We start from the raw sequence: 17,410 nt of genomic DNA, 5'->3' as shown, positions 1-17,410 counted from the left end.
AGGACCTAAATAAATTCTTTTCTTCAGTGAAAACAAAGGGGGTTTATAAAAGGGTCTTTGTGGGTTAATATACGAGGGGTGATTGATAATTTTGTGGCCTGAGGTAGAAGGAGTCAATTTTAGAAAACCTAGCACATTTATTTTTCAACATAGTCCCCTCCTACATTTACACACTTAGTCCAGCGGTCTTGGAGCATACAGATCTTGGACCTCCAGAAAGTGTCCACAGCAGGGGTGATTGATACGTTCATGGCCTAAGGTAGAAGGAGATAAGTTATACAGCTCTCATTACATGCACTTGCAGTTCAACTCTTTGAGTGATTATGCAGAAAGTTTGAAGTTAATAACTCATCTCCTTTTACCTTAGGCCACAAACTTATCAATCACCCCTGATAAGTTACTAACTTCAAACTTTCTAAATTCCGACGAGTACAGACCCAGAGCCGCCAAACATTCCTTGTACGATAACCCTTTCATTCCTGGAATCATCCTTGTGAACCTCCTCTGGACCCTCTCCAATGCCAGCACATCCTTTCTTAGACAAGGGGCCCAAAAACTGTTTCCAATACTCAAGGTGAGGCCTCACCAGTGCCTTATAAAGCCTCAGCATCACATCCCTACTCCTGCATGCTAGACCTCTTGAATTGAATGCTAATATGGCATTTGCCTTCCTCACCACCGACTCAACCTGCAAATTAACCTTTAGGGTGTTCTGCACAAGGACTCCCAGTGTCCCTCTGCATCTCAGATTTCTTCCCATTTAGAAAATAATCTGCACGTTTATTTTTACTACCAAGGTGCATTGCATTTTCCAACATTGTATTTCATTTGCCACTTTCTTGCCCATTCTCCTAATCTGTCTAAATCCTGCATCCTAACTGTTTCCTTAACACTACCTGCCCCTCCACCAATCTTCATATCAGTCCTCTAATGGAAGAGATTCTGCAGATGTTGGAAATCCAGAGCAACACACAAAATGCTGGAGGAACTCAATGGAAACAGAAAGAAGGGTGAGGAGGGAGAAATTGCCATCAGATTGGAGGCTACCTGAGAGTGGCCTCATCATGGCTGTAGAGGCAGCCATGTTGGAATGGGAATTAAAGTGGTTGGCCACTGGGAAATTCTGTTTATTGCAGAAGTCCTCTAAATCCTTTTGATCTTCCCAGTAATAAAACACATCCCACAGAAGGGCATTCCTACCCCTCCATGATAATTATGTAATTATTGAATAATAAACAACAGTTCTGTGCTGCACTCAGACAACTTAAAGGATAAAGTCCAAAACTATCTTGTGCACCCAGAGGAAATCCACGTGGTCACAGAGGGAGAACAGTGGATCTGAACACAAGTTGCTGGCACAGTAATAGTGTTATACTAACCACTATGCTACCTCCCATTGTTTCCTGAAAACAATTAGCGCACGTGCTCTTCTAGAAACTAAAAGAACCCATTCATCCCTTCAAACCTGCTCTGATGTTTAATTGTTGTTGATCTGCACCTCAGCCTATCCCATCTGGGGAGAAAATACATGATTTTTCTTCATTTGTAACATCATATTCATTCCAATGCCATCTGTAAGGATTCTATATGTCCTCCTTGTAAACATACGGGTTTCCTCTGGATGTTCAGGTTTCCTCCCACATTACAAAGACATACCAGTTAGTGGGTTAATTGGTCATCATAAGTTGTCCTGTGATTAGGCAAGTGTTAAATAGGTGGGTTGCTAGGCAATACGGCTCACTAGGCTGGAAGGACCTGTTCCACCGTATATCTCTTAATAAAATCTAAACCAAGATAGAGTAAGGGATGATTTTTCATGTGCTTTAAATTTTTGTGTAATTAAGTTTTGCTGTGTAATTTTGTTCCTGTGAAGATAGCTGCATAATTTCCCCAGCTGCTTCCAGGAAGCATCTGAAACATACTTATTATATTAATATAGTCCATATATTTATTCCTTATTTTCAATTCAGACATCTAGAGAATGGAAAGTATGATTTGTAGAGCAGGAAAATTGAATAGCACCAAAATGATCCAACACAAACCTGGAAACACTGATAATTATTCCACGACATGGGCAAACTAGATACGAGCTACGACATTTAAACTGGAGCTCACTGTATCTCAGCTGCCTCAAAAGGTTGAATTTTGCCTTTTTGCCCCTAATCACAGTTGAAATGCACATGTTTCACACAAAGGCAACAGCTTTTCTACCATCTAGTTTCTTCATGTCTGACTTGGTCATTACACAAAGGAGGGGTATGAGGGGGATTGCAGTCCCCAAAGTCTCGCCTTCTATACAACATAAACAGAAACTATGGATAATGGGCCCTCGCTGAATTCGCTGCACTTTAAGGCTCCCCATGGGATTTTGGTTTCACAGTTGTGACTGAAACTGCATCAAGACAGGATTTCTGACTTGTACCTTAATGACATTGTAAATACAGAAGTAAGAGGGCAACGGTGTGCAGCAGGCTTGCTAATAAGTACCTTCAATCTGTCCTTCTGTGGACTTAACCAACCAACCTGGAAACCTTTGGGGTCATTGACATAATCAGCATATTTTTGAAGAAATGTGCAAAAGAAAAAATGAAATTTATTCACAAGATACAGGTAACGAAGTTAAAATAATAATCTGCAATTTGGAAAAAGATGTACCTCTTTAACTTTAAAAAATATCTCCAAAATGACATTACAAGCTCACAAAGCATTTTCCTTCATTAGTTTTTAATGCAGTAATTAATGATCTCTACAAGACCCAGAAAGACCAGAATGATTACCATTTATACACTTGCTGCAGAACTGCATTGTTCAGGAATTGCTACACCTCTTTTATAAAGAAAATCTTTCAATTACAAAATTAAGTGATTGAGAAATTAGACCAGCTAAAAAGAGTCCCACTGTTAAGAACGCCATCCAAAACTCAGTTAATCTATGTAATTCTCAGTTTCTGGACAGGCTCCTGGGAACAGTTCTTATGTTAGTACAAAGTCAGATGAAATATTTTAAACTATGGTCTCTCTGCCATAGGAAAGCTTACCGTTTCCCATGCTAATCAAACCAATTACAAGAGCATTTATGTTTTAATGAAGTTATGGAGTCATACGGCAAGGAAACAGGCCAGGTGGGACCACAACGACCATAATTCCCATTTAAGCCAGTCCCATACATCTGCATTTGGCCCATGTCCCCCTAAACCTTTCCTATCAATGCACTTGTCAAAGAATCTTATAAATTGTTAATATTTTGTTTGTGGGGTTGTTTGCTGAGCCCTGAGGTTAGGTCACACTTAGTCACCAGTTCAGGTGACATTATCAGCGCGCAACTGATAGGTTCATAAATTGTGTCAAGTTCAATATGCTTGCTAATAGAGTCTTCCATTGAGAACCAGGCTTCTAAGAATTTTAAGAACTAAGAATTTTAAGAACCTGTGCGCCTGTGGGATTGGGCTGGGTGAGCCGCGAACACCCGAGGAACCAACGCTCAAAACAACTGATAACCAGGGATATTGGCCAGCGGAGATCATTCAGCTATCCTGTTGTTTGGACCCAGTGGAGAGTAGTGGCCAGCACGACAGCTAACCAATCAGAACAATGAGTCTGACCAATATAATCACGAGCTCTCTGCAGAAACAACACTCAGTTGCTCACTGATGATATCACCTCAATTGGTGATGAAACATTAGTGACCTAACCTGCAGGCGTGGCGAAAAATCCTACAGACAAGCAGCCAACCCAAGCTACCAATCTTCTCTTTCATTTCAATGTTGCTAATATAGCTGTCGTAACACTGGCAACTCCTATACGCCGACCACCTTCTGGGTGAAGCTATAGGGAAATTTATTTGCTTTTCTCAGATTCATAGGGGCAGATACAAAACACTATTTAACTACCACTTTGAACCAGAGCTTCAAAATACATAATTTAAAAAGTACAATGTTTTGATTTATTAAAGCAAGAGGTGCCACAGTTGTGAATCAAAGTCCTTCACATCAACCAGATTAAAAGTCAAATAATGGGCTTCAACTTGACAGAGTTATTACAAACCCCATTTCCAGAAAAGTTGGGATATTTTCCAAAATGCAATGAAAACAAAAATCTGTGATATGGTAATTGACGTGAACCTTTATTTAACTGACAAAAGTACAAAGAAAAGATTTTCAATAGTTTTACTGACCAACTTAATTGTATTTTGTAAACATACACAAATTTAGAATTTGATGGCTGCAACACACTCAACAAAAGTTGGGACAGAGGCATGTTTACCATTGTGTTACATCACCTTTCCTTTTAATAACACTTTTTAATCATTTTGGAACTGAGGATACTAATTGTAGTAGATTTGCAATTGGAAATTTTGTCCATTCGTGCTTGATATAAGACTTCAGCTGCTCAACAGTCCGTGGTCTCCGTTGTCTGATTCTCCTCTTCATGATGCGCCATACATTTTCAATAGGAGATAGATCTGGACTGGCAGCAGGCCAGTCAAGCACACGCACTCTGTGTCTACAAAGCCACGCTGTTGTAGCCCGTGCAGAACGTGGTCTGGCATTGTCCTGCTGAAATAAGCATGGATGTCCCGGGAAGAGACGTCGCCTTGATGGCAACATATGTCTCTCTAAAATCCTAATATATGCCTCAGAGTCAATGGTACCTTCACATACATACACCTCACCCATGCCGTGGGCACTGATGCACCCCCATACCATCACAGATGCTGGATTTTGCACCTTCTGCTGATAACAATCTGGATGGTCGTTTTCATCTTTGGCACGGAGAACTCGACGCCCGTTTTTTCCGAAAACTAGCTGAAATGTGGACTCATCTGACCACAGCACACGGTTCCACAGTCTTTCGGTCCATCTGAGATGAGCTCGGGCCCAGAGAACTTGGCGGCATTTCTGCATAGAGTTGATGTATGGCTTCCTCCTTGCATAATACAGTTTCAAGTTGCACTTCTGGATGCAGCGATGGACTATGTTGAGTGACAATGGTTTTCCAAAGTACTCCCGAGCCCAGGTGGCTATAATTGTCATAGTAGCATGACGGTTTCTTAGGCAGTGCAGCCTGAGGGCTCGAAGATCACGCGCATTCAACAGTGGTTTCTGACCTTGCCCTTTACGCACTGAGATGTCTCTGAATTCTCTGAATCTTTTCACAATATTATGTACTGTAGATGTTGAAAGACCTAAATTCTCTACAATCTTGCGTTGAGAAATGTTCCTTTTGAACTGACTAACAATTCTCTCACGAATTCTGGCACAAAGGGGTGAGCCACGACCCATCCTTGCTTGCAAAGACTGAGCCTTTGATGGACACTACTTTTATACCCAGTCATGATACCTCACCTGTTACCAATTAGCCTGCTTAATGTGGAGTCTTCCAAACCGGTGTTACTTGAATGTTCTGTGCACTTTTCAATCTTATTTCAACTCTGTCCCAACTTTTGTTGAGTGTGTTGCAGCCATCAAATTCTAAATTTGTGTATATTTACAAAATACAATTGAGTTGGTCAGTTAAACTATTGAAAATCTTTTCTTTGTACTTTCGTTAGTTAAATAAAGGTTCATGTGAATTAACATATCACAGATTTTTGTTTTTATTGCATTTTGGAAAATATCCCAACTTTTCTGGAAATGGGGTTTGTATAATCAAGTTCAAGTTCAGTCTACTGTCATTCAACTATGTACATGTATGTATACCATCAAAAAAAGCAACATTGCTCTGGACCAAAATGCACAACACAGTAGATATAACTCACACACATAATACATAGTAATGTTACCACAAATAAATTAGCAAATAATAAGGTATATATACGATACAAGTTAGAAAGTAAACAGTATAACCTACTGGTACTTCATACGTGATGAAACCAGGGTGGCGACAGGGAGTTCACTAATCTTACTGCCTGGGGGAAGAAGCTGTTTACCATCCTAACAGTTCTTCATCAGGTGCTACAATATCTCCTGCCTGGTGGTAGGGGGTCAAAGAGATTGTTGAACGGATGGGAAGAATCATTGACTACACTAAGGGCCCTGCGTTTGCAGTGCTCCTGATAAATATCCTAAGTTTTCTACAATTACCACTCTGAATATAACATGGAAAAAATGTGAGGATATATAATTTAGTGGGAAAAAAATACAAAAATTGATTTTAAAAAAAAAATGATGGGTACTTAGAAGATATAGGTATTCAGATGGTCCTGGGTGAACTTGTACACGAATTACTGGCAGTTAAGGTACAGAATAACTGGGGAAGGCAAATGATAGATGGAAAGAAAACTCTTTGCAACTTTGCAATGTAAAATACACTGATTTGATGAGGTGCAAACAGCACATTTCACTGTATGAGTTGATGTACATGTGACAGATAAAGCTAATCTTAACATTAAACTGATCTTTACTAAATGAGTAACAAAAGTAAAAATATCTTTATAACACCAGCAATGTCTGTTAGGAGTTTGTATGTTCTCCCCGTGACCACATGTGTTTCCTCTTGGTGCACTGGTTTCCTCCCACATTCCAAAGACATACGAGTTAGGGTTAGTAAGTTCTGCCTAGTGCCGTTAACCCGACTGGCCTCTGGACTAGAGCTCTCCATACCCCTCCTATCTATGTACCTATCCAAACTTCTCTTAAATGGTGGTATTGAACCTGTATCCACCACTTCCACTGGCAGCTCGTTCCACACTCTCACCATCCTCTGAGTAAAGAAGTTCCTTCTCAGGTTCCCCTTAAATATTTTACCTTTCACCCTCAACCCATGACCTCTAGCCTCACCCAACCTCAGTGGAAATACCCCTCAATTTTGTATAACTCTATCAAACATCACCTCATTCTTCCACCCAAATGAGAAATGACAACTCCGTTTACAAGTATATTCAAGACAGTTTTAAATGCAAAAAGGATTAAGGGATATGGAGTTAAAGTATTGGTACTGAGGTAAAAAGATCAAACATATTCATTGACTGGTAGTTGAAGTTTCAGGCAGAGAACCTTCATCAGTCCTTTTGAAAGATCTCGATCCAAAATGTCAACTGTATATTCCTCTCCATAGATGCTGCCTAACCTGCTGTGTTCCACCAGCATCTTGTGTGTTATTCTGGATCTTCAGTTTCCACGTCATTGATTGGTAGAGCAGGTGCTAGGGGCTGAATGGCCTACTCCTGTTTATAGCTCTTATATTGTCATCTTGAACAGCTTCTACACAAATCCAAATTCTTAGCAAGAAAATGAAAAGGGCTTGTCTCTGTAAGGAACAAAGTTAGAAAACACAACTTTTCATCAACAGAGAGATGTTCATTCATCAGCCAACTTTAATTCACAAACAACTTATAGCTCATGTGGTGCTTTTGATCGGGGTAAATGTCCCAAGACACTGGAGATACAAGAAGAAAATGGTAAAAAAGCCTTAGTCAAAGAGGTCTCCAAATTCCACCATGGACGTTCCCAAGCCCAGCTGTGAAGGGAGGAGGGTTGAGCACAAGGCTAGCATCCACGTGCTACAGAAACACCAACAGATGCTCCAAGGAACTCATCCCTAGCAGAAGAAGTATACACCAAGTAGACTGGCCCAGGACTGTTGGCAATAGGGGTGACGGGCTTAAGAAGATGACGAAAGAAATCTCCATCCTTTAAAGCGTACCTTAGAAGGAAAGTGGATAGGTTTAATGGCTATATTTAGATCTTTGATGATCAGGGGTTTGGTATCAATATTGAGGCAAACAGAAAAGAGTTGGTAAAACTCATTCAAGGTGCAGAACTGAAAGGCAGGTACATCAACTGTATATTAGTTGGTCTCTATCAGAATGCAATTTAAAATTTCATTCAAATGATTTTTTGTTGTTTCCTGTTATGCTGTACTTATTAGCTATTATTGCTGCTGTCAAGTACATTCATACTTAGATCTCAGTGCTGGATAAAATATTTACTTGTCAAAGAGAGTGATAAGATATTAAACAAAATAATTTTTTCAATTGATGTTCTCAAAGAGTTAAAAATATTAAACATTGTACAGAAAATTTTGCTTTGATCCTCTGTCTGTTCAAATGCCAATATGCCTGCATGCATTCACCATCTGTGACCTTCTCCTGACAAGCCTTTTACACAATCTTTGAAAACTCTTTTACCCAGCTATCAGCTCACTTCAAAGCTGACACTGCAGAGGTTTGATTCAACTAATATTTGTCAATGCACAAATTAGATTTTGCGAAGTAAGAGCCCGAATATTTCCAAACCTTGTGGGAAGGGAAGGGAAAGAAACTTGGCAAAACTGCACATGATTTATGCAAATCTGTTTAAATGTTCGCAGACAAACAAACATTTATTTTGCTTTTTGAAATGCTCTCCTAATTTGAGTGTATAACAATGAAAGTGAAGTAGGTAGAATCAAAGGGTGGCTTAACGGCTGCCCAACTGCATAAATATTCAGCTGAAGATTACCGGATTCATGTTCAGCCCCCTTCTTAGGTTTCTCCAAAACCCACATAGAATTCAAGGGAACAAAACTAGCGAGCAGATGTTAAACAATGCTGCAGTCTGTCCCTCCTTTCTCTCAATCCACACTTAGTGCTTTTAGGTCCTCAGTCAATATGGCTGGCTCATTCAATGGTTTTCCTATAGACTCTCTGTATTGTAACCACTGATCTATGCACAGGTCCGCTGTCAGTATTCCCAAACTTCCCAATGAAAGGGCATTATGCTAATTCTCTGTCTCCTACTCAATCTCTCCTGCTAACCTCAAATGAAAATCCACTGAGTGGCCCAAGTCCCAGACTTCATTTCTAGCCTGTTCTGTTTGCCTTGGGGCCCTGCTGCTTGTTTTGACAGTGGACCCCCCCCCCAAGATGGTTGGGATTAGCAGTGCTTGTTTAGATAAACTTGAATCAAGTCTTCCCAATGTACAAGATCCCAATATAACTGAGATTTCATCTACCATATCCTCTCATCTGGATAAACTTGAATCTGCACACAGTTATTCAAACTAGATAAAAACAATACACTGAGAAAATTAATTCTTGAACTCTTCTCTGCCGGTATGGGAAGACTTCTGAGTGTTTGAAACAAACAAGTTAGGTACCACACAAATGTCTTGAGGTTTATTAAACAGAGAACTATGTGCTTTCTTCCTGTTTGAGGTCTGCCTTTGGTAATCAGTCTTGGGAGTTTAACAGCAATATATTAAAAAATCTAATCAAACATAAAACGTTGGAGCACAGCCTGTACTAAGATACTGGCTCTTCAGTCCACTATGTTGTGCTGACCTTTTAACCTACTCCAGGATCAATCTAACTCTTTCCTCCCCCATAGCCTTCCAATTTTCTATCATCCATGTGCCTATCTAAGAAATCCTTAAATGCCTCTAATGTATCTGCCTCTGCCACCATTCCTGGCAGTGCTTTCCATACATTACCACTCTCTATGCAAAAAAACTTACTTCTGACATCCCCCTACGCTTACCTCCAACCACCTTAAAATTATGCCCCCTAGTATTAACAATTTCTGCCCAGGGAAAGTCTCTGATTTTCCACTCAATGTATGCCTCTTTTCATCTTGTACACCTCTATCCAGTCTTCCTTTCATTGTAAGGTACATGTTAATATTGTTTGGTCATTGCTGGTTGTCATATTAATGGGCTAGATTTTGTGTCAATATGCGCATAAAGCATTACTTACACAGCCATCGTGTTATCTAAATGCATTTGTTTTTCTTGGTTAAGCCCAAGGTATACCAATGGTTTTACAACAGGTTTGTTAACAACAGGTGTGAGAACAACCCAAGTCTCAATGTGGACAAGACAAAAGAGATGCTTGTGGACTTCAGGAAGGCACAGTTCGACCACTCTCCATTGCACATCAATGGCTCTGCTGCGGAAAGAGTGAAGAGGACAACGTTTCTTGGTGTACGCACAATGGGCAATCTAACCTGGACCCACAACACCTCATTAGTCAAGAAGGCAAGGCAGTGTCTGCACTTTCTGAGGAGACTGAGGCGTACAAGGCTCCCTGCCCCCATTCCAACAATTTCTACAGGAGCACATTGAGAGTGCTCTGTCCAGCTGCATCATTGTCTTGCAGACCCCGTATCACACATCAGACTGCGAGCCTCTACAGAGGGGAGTAAAAACTGCTGAGAGGATTACCAGAGTCTTCCTCCCCCCATTTGTGATATTTACAGGGAACATTATATACAAAGGGCCTGAAGCATTGTTGAGGATCCCTACCATCCATCCCCAATCCCTTTGACTCACTACCCTCAGGAAGGAGGTACAGGAACAGCAGGACTAGGTCTGCCAGACTGGGTAACAGCTTCTTCCCTCAGGCTGTGAGACTAATGAATACCCTGTCACCACTGAGGTCTCGTCACTAGGGCAGTGAGCTGCTTGCTGTTTACTTGCGCTGCACACTACATGCATTTTGAATGATATTTTCTTAACTGATTTGTGGTAATATTTTGTTTTATGTGCTGTGCCTGATATGTTTTGTGAGTGCAGTGTGTTCTGGAGGGACATAGTTTTGTTTGGTTATATACGGCAATAAACTTGAAATTGAACTCATCTGTGTTAATAATCCAGAAAGCACCAGTTCAAGTCCACTACAGAAATCGGAGAATTTAGAACACAGATCATAAAACATTACACTACAGTACACACCCTCAAGCCCATGATGTTGTGCCGACCTTTTAATCTACTCTAAGATCAATCTAACTACATAGCCCTCCGTTTTTCTATCATCCATGTGCCTATCTAAAAGTTTCTTAAATGGCTGTAATGTATCTGCCTGTACCAGCACCCATGGCAGTGCGTACCACACATCTACACTCTGTAAAAACGTTATCCCTCCAATCACTTTACTGGGGGAAAAAGTGTCTGGCTATGCACTTGATCAATGCAACATCATCTTGTACACCTTTATCATCACCTCTCATCCTATTAGAAGAGCCCAAGATAGCTCAACCTATCTTCATAAGACATAGACAGAGGAAATTCTGCAGATACTGGAAATCCAAAGCAACATACACAAAATGCTGGAGGAACTCAGCAGGTCGCACAGCATCAATGGAGAGGAATAAAGAGTCAATGTTTTGAGCCAAGACTCCTCATAATGAGTGTTTGTGAAGCCTGAAATGTCAGGTGGAGTCTCTCCAGCATTTTCTGTGTGCTCTTCATAAGGCATGCTCTCTAGCCAGACAGCATCCTGGTAAATCTCCTCTGCACTCTCTCTAAAACTTCCACATTCTTCCTATAATGTGGCGACCAGAACTGAAGACAAGACAATACTCCATGTCATAGATTTGTTTTCAATCCATAGAGATTTTCCTTTACCTGTTGACTATTTTTACTTTGGAATGTCCTAAATCCTATTTCACAGCTGTTCTAACCCTCTTGACGCAATGGTCTTGGTTTCCTATGTGCTCAATCACTGATACTTATCCTCTTGTCCTGCCTCATTTCCCTGATACAAATCAGACTTTATTTTATTTACTGATACTGCACGGAACAGACCTTTATGACACGACGATCCACGCCACCCATCAACCCACCAATTAACTCTGGCCTAATCACAGGATAATTTACAATGACCAATTAACCTACTAACCGGTACATCTTTGGACTGTGGAAGGAAACTGCAATGAGGTGACCAAAACTGGTTTAACCAGGGTTTTATAGAACTGCAACATTACCTCATAGCACTTGAACTCAGTCCCCTGACTAATGAAGGCCAACATACCATATGGTCTCATAACAATCCTATCACTTTATTTCAATTTCTTAAAAAGTACCAAAATTGGTAGATGACAGCAATAAAGTTACCAATGCACTATTAGATTGTTAGAAACACTTCAGCTGGTTTACTTATAGCCTCAGCGTGGCATCCTTGTGTGGTTCAAATGTCCTGTAACTCCAGTCAACCACCAGCATATCTGGGCAAGGCACCACCTGGGATGGTGTTGGAGGGGTTTGAGACATAGTGTGAGAGGAATAACTCTCTTCTTTAATCACTGTTACTATGTAGCTCTTGCAAGTTTGGTATTAGTTCCAGACTTCTCCAAAGATCGTCACCTTGTCCTGGTGGAGAGGTTTGAGAGTTCCTAAGGCTCCAAGAGTGATGCCATCTGGAGTGACATGGTACGGTCAAGGGAAAGTTCCAGACAAAGAGCAATCCAAGACAGACCTCAGCAGTGGAGCTGGCAGAGGATGATGGCACATTACAAAGCAGTGAAGGCGGAGGAAGGCTGTAGCAGGGAAGGATCTCAGTTATCTTGCATTCCATGTCACTGGACCCTGACCCCAATCAGTCAAGGACCATGAGGTAGCTGCCCGTGCATCCACCTCCCTACGTTAAACAAAGTCACATATGGGTTTTCTGTATTTAAGGGAATAACCCCTTGGGAGGACATCATACTCAACTCGAGTGATCACACTAGTTTTACTACTACTGCTCCTAGCACCAAAATGCTCATGCGAGCAGTGCCATTGTCAATAGGGTTCCACAGGGGTCAAAGTTGGGTCCACTACTTTTGGCACTATATGTTAATGATCTGAATGATCGAACTGATGGCTTTAGTCCATTTTTGTGGAAGATATGATGGTAGACGGAACGAAAATTTCTTCGGCAGTTCAACGGGGCACGACTGCGCCAGCGCGTGAAAGTCGGACCGTGAGGCAGCGGGAGTGTTTAAAAGCGAGAAGATTGTGACGGTCGGTCATTTCTTCTGCAGTTGAATGGGACACGACTGCACAAGCGCGTGAAAGTCAGACAGTGAGAAAGCAGGAGTGTATAAAAGCGAGAAGATTGTGAAGGTTGGTCATTTCTTCTACAGTTGAATGGGGCATGACTGTGCAAGCACGTGAAAGTCGGACTGTGAGGCAGTGGGAGTGTTTAAAAGCGAGAAGATTAACGGAGCAGGCGACGGAGTAGAGGGAGACAGAGTAGGAAGGCTTTGCCTCAGAGGGAGACAGAGTAGGAAGGCTTTGGCTCGAGAGGCTTCGGCGAGCAGAGGCTGAAGGACGAGCTTCTCTCCAAGTGAGGTAAGGCCGAGTAAGTTCCTTTAATTAATTTAATTACCTTAAGAGTAGGTAATGGAGGCAGCAGTTAGGGCAGTTGAGTGCTCCGTTTGCAGTATGCGGAAAGTCAGGGCGAGCACAATTATCCCTGATGACTACACCTGTAAAAGGTGCATCCAGCTGCAGCTCCTGACAAACCGAGTTAGGGAACTGGAGCTGGAGTTGGATGAACTTCGGATCATTCGGGAGGCAGAGGCAGAAATAAACAGGAGTTACAGGGGGATAGTCACCCCTAAGAGTCAGGAGATAGGTAGCTGGGTGTCTGTCAGGAGAGGGAAGCGGAGTAGACAGAATGAGCAGAACACCCCTGTGGCCGTTCCCACTAATAATAAGTACATCGTTTTGGATACCGTTGATAGGGATGACCTACCAGGGACAAGTTGCAGTGGTTGCGTCTCTGGCACCGAGATGGGACCCTCAGCTCAGAAGGGAAGGAGGGAAAAGAGGAGAGCAGTAGTGATAGGGGATTCGATAGTTAGGCGGACAGATAAGAGGTTCTGTGGAAGAGATCAAGAATCCTGGATGGTCTGTTGCCTCCCTGGTGCCAAGGTCCGCGATATCTCGGATCGAGTTCTCGGTATTCTCAAGAGGGACGGTGAGCAGCCAGATGTTGTGGTCCATGTACGGACCAATGACGTGGGTAGGAAGAGTGAGGAGGTCCTGAAAGGTGAGTTCAGGGAGTTAGGCGCCAAGTTAAAGGACAGGACCTCCAGGATAACTATCTCAGGATTGCTACCAGTGCCATGTGCAGGCAGGTTTAGAAATAGTAAGATAGCGCAGATCAACACGCGGCTGAAGACGTGGTGCAGGAGGGCGGGCTTCAGATTTATAGATAAATGGGCAGTTTTCCAGAGAAGGTGGGACCTGTTCTGGCAGGACGGTTTACATCTGAACTGGAGGGGGACAAATATCCTTGCAGGTAGGTTTGCTAGAGAGGCTCCAGTGGATTTAAACTCAATACAAGGGGGGAGGGGAACCAGAGTGTGGGAACAGATGTAGGGGAGAAGGAAGAAAAAGAAAATAGTAAAGTTGTTTGTACCATTAGTGATAAACAGAGAGTAAGAGGTGAAAATTTTCTTAAATGCATTTATTTTAATGCGAGGAGCTTTATAAGAAAGGTGGATGAGCTTAGAGCATAGATTGATACCTGGAAGTATGATGTGGTAGCAATTAGCGAAACATGGTTGCAGGAGGGGTGTGATTGGCAACTAAATATTCCTGGATTTCGTTGCTTCAGGTGTGATAGAATCGGAGGGGCAAGAGGGGGAGGTGTTGCATTGCTTGTCAGAGAAAATTACAGCGGTGCTCTGGCAGGATAGATTAGAGGGCTCATCTAGGGAGGCTATTTGGGTGGAATTGAGCAATGGGAAAGGTGTAGTAACACTTAGAAGGGTGTATTATGGACCACCTAATGGGGAGTAAGAAGTGGAGGAGCAAATTTGTCAGGAAATAGCAGATATTTGTAGTAAGCACAAGGTTGTGATTGTGGGAGATTTTAATTTTCCACACATAGACTGGGAAGCCCATACTGTAAAAGGGCTGGATGGTTTGGAGTTTGTAAATGTGTGCAGGGTAGTTTTTTTGCAGCAATACATAGAGGTACCAACTAGAGAAGGGGCAATGTTGGATCTCCTGTTAGGGAATGAGATAGGTCAGGTGACGGAGGTGTGTGTTGGGGAGCAATTCGGGTCCAGTGATCACAATGCTATTAGTTTCAATATAATTATGGAGAAGAATAGGTCTGGACCCAGGGTTGAGATTTTTGATTGGAGAAAGGCTAACTTTGAGGAGATGCGAAAGGATTTAGAAGGAGTGGATTGGGACAAATTGTTTTGTGGTCCTGACGAAGAGTCTCGGCCTGAAACGTCGACTGCACCTCTTCCTAGAGATGCTGCCTGGCCTGCTGCGTTCACCAGCAACTTTTATGTGTGTTGCTTGAATTTCCAGCATCTGCAGAATTCCTGTTGTTTGTGTTTTATGGGAAGGATGTAGTAGAGAAATGGAGGTCATTTAAAGGTGTAATTTTGAGGGTACAGAATCTTTATGTTCCTGTTAGGTTGAAAGGAAAGGTTAAAAGTTTGAGAGAGCCATGCTTTTCAAAGGATATTGGAAACTTAGTTCGGAAAAAGAGAGTTATCTACAATAAATATAGACAGCATGGAGTAAATGAGGTGCTCAAGGAATATAAAGAATGTAAAAAGAATCTTAAGAAAGAAATTAGAAAAGCTAAAAGAAGATATGAGGTTGCTTTAGCAAGTAAGGTGAAAATAAATCCAAAGAGTTTCTACAGTTATATTAATAACAAAAGGATAGTGAGGGTTAAAATTGGTCCCTTGGAGAATCACAGTGGACAGCTATGTGTGGAACCAAAAGAGATGGGGGAGATTTTGAACAATTTCTTTTCTTCGGTATTCACTAAGGAGAAGGATGTTGAATTGTGTAAGGTAAGGGAAACAGGTAGGGAAGTTATGGAAACTATGATGATCAAAGAAGAAGAAGTACTGGCGCCATTAAGGAATATAAAAGTGGATAAGTCTCCGGGTCCTGACAGGATATTCCCTAGGACCTTGAGGGAAATTAGTGTGGAAATAACAGGGGCTGTGACAGAAATATTTGAAATGTTATTAGAAACGGGGATGGTGCCGGAGGATTGGGGTATTGCTCATGTTGTTCCATTGTTTAAAAAGGGTTCTAAGAGTAAACCTAGCAATTATCAGCCTGTGAGTTTGACGTCAGTGGTGGGTAAATTGATGGAAAGTATTCTTAGAGATGGTATATATAATTATCTGGATAGACAGGGTCTGATTAGGAACAGTCAACATGGATTTGTGCGTGGAAGGTCATGTTTGACAAATCTTACTGAATTTTCTTGAAGAGGTTACTAGGAAAGTTGACGAGGGTAAAGTGGTGGATGTTGTCTATATGGACTTCAGTAAGGCCTTTGACAAGGTTCCACACGGAAGGTTAGTTAGGAAGGTTCAATCGTTAGGTATTAATATTGAAGTAATAAAATGGATTCAGCAGTGGCTGGATGGGAGACGCCAGAGAGTAGTGGTGGGTAACTGTTTGTCAGGTTGGAGGCTGGTGACTAGTGGTGTGCCTCAGGGATCTGTACTGGGTCCAATATTGTTTGTCATATACATTAATGATCTGGATGATGGGGTAGTAAATTGGATTAATAAGTATGCAGATGATACTAAGATAAGTGGTGTTGTGGATAATGAAGTAGGTTTTCAAAGCTTGCAGAGAGATTTAGGCCAGTTAGAAGAGTGGGCTGAAAGATGGCAGACAGAGTTTAATGCTGATAAATGTGAGGTTCTACATTTTGGTAGGACTAATCAAAATAGGACATACATGGTAAATGGTGGGGCATTGAAGAATGCAGTAGAACAGAGGGATCTAGGAATAATGGTGCATAGTTCCCTGAAGGTGGAATCTCATGTGGATAGGGTGGTGAAGAAAGCTTTTGGTATGCTGGCCTTTATAAATCAGAGCATTGAATATAGGAGTTGGGATGTAATATTAAAATTGTACAAGGCATTGGTAAGGCCAAAGTTGGAGTATTGTGTACAGTTCTGGTCACCGAATTATAGGAAAGATGTCAACAATATAGGGAGAGTACAGACAAGATTTACTAGAATGTTACCTAGATTTGAGCACCTAAGATACAGAGAAAGGTTGAACAAGTTGGGTCTTTATTCTGTGGAGCGTAGAAGGTTGAGGGGGGACTTAATAGAGATATTTAGAATTATGAGGGGGATAGATAGAGTTGACGTGGATAGGCTTTTTCCATTGAGAAGAGGGGAGATTCAAACAAGAGGACATGAGTTGAGTGTTGGGGGCAAAGGTTTAGGGGTAACATGAGGGTGAACTTCTTTACTCAGAGAGTGGTAGCTGTGTGGAACGAGCTTCCAGCAGAAGTGGTAGAGGCAGGTTCGATGTTGTCATTTAAAGTAAAATTGGATAGCTATATAGACAGGAAAGGAATGGAGGGTTATGGGCTGAGTGCAGGTCGGTGGGACTAGGTGAGAGTAAGAGTTCGGAACGGACTAGAAGGGCCGAGATGGCCTGTTTCGGTGCTGTAGTTGTTATATGGTTATAAAGTAGTGCTGAGGAAGCAGGGTGTCTGCAGAAGGCTTTGGACAGATTAGGAGAATAAATAAAGAATTGTGGGATTGTGCATTGCTGCCAATATGTCTTGTTATTCCGGGCAGGAGAATCCTTTTGGATGTTTCATTAATGCCCCATCTAATGAAGGCAGTGTAGTGGTTGGGATAATATATTACAGTACCAGTGATCAGTGTTGACTTCCTGCCCTTGTCAGTAAGTAGTTTGTATGTTCTCCC

At 41.8% G+C, this 17,410-nt stretch overlaps 1 protein-coding gene across 5 annotated transcripts in view; it reads left to right on the top strand.

Moving 5' to 3' along the window:
* Positions 1 to 17,410, top strand: part of LOC134359757 (DENN domain-containing protein 1A-like) — a 634,195-nt gene that overhangs the window by 160,950 nt on the left and 455,835 nt on the right. The gene's annotated exons all lie outside the window — the stretch shown is intronic.

This window comes from Mobula hypostoma, chromosome 21 (assembly GCF_963921235.1).
Source record: "Mobula hypostoma chromosome 21, sMobHyp1.1, whole genome shotgun sequence".
NCBI lineage: Eukaryota > Metazoa > Chordata > Chondrichthyes > Myliobatiformes > Myliobatidae > Mobula > Mobula hypostoma.
The sequence above is the reverse complement of the archived record's forward strand: the minus strand, read 5'-3'. Positions and strand labels throughout refer to the sequence as shown.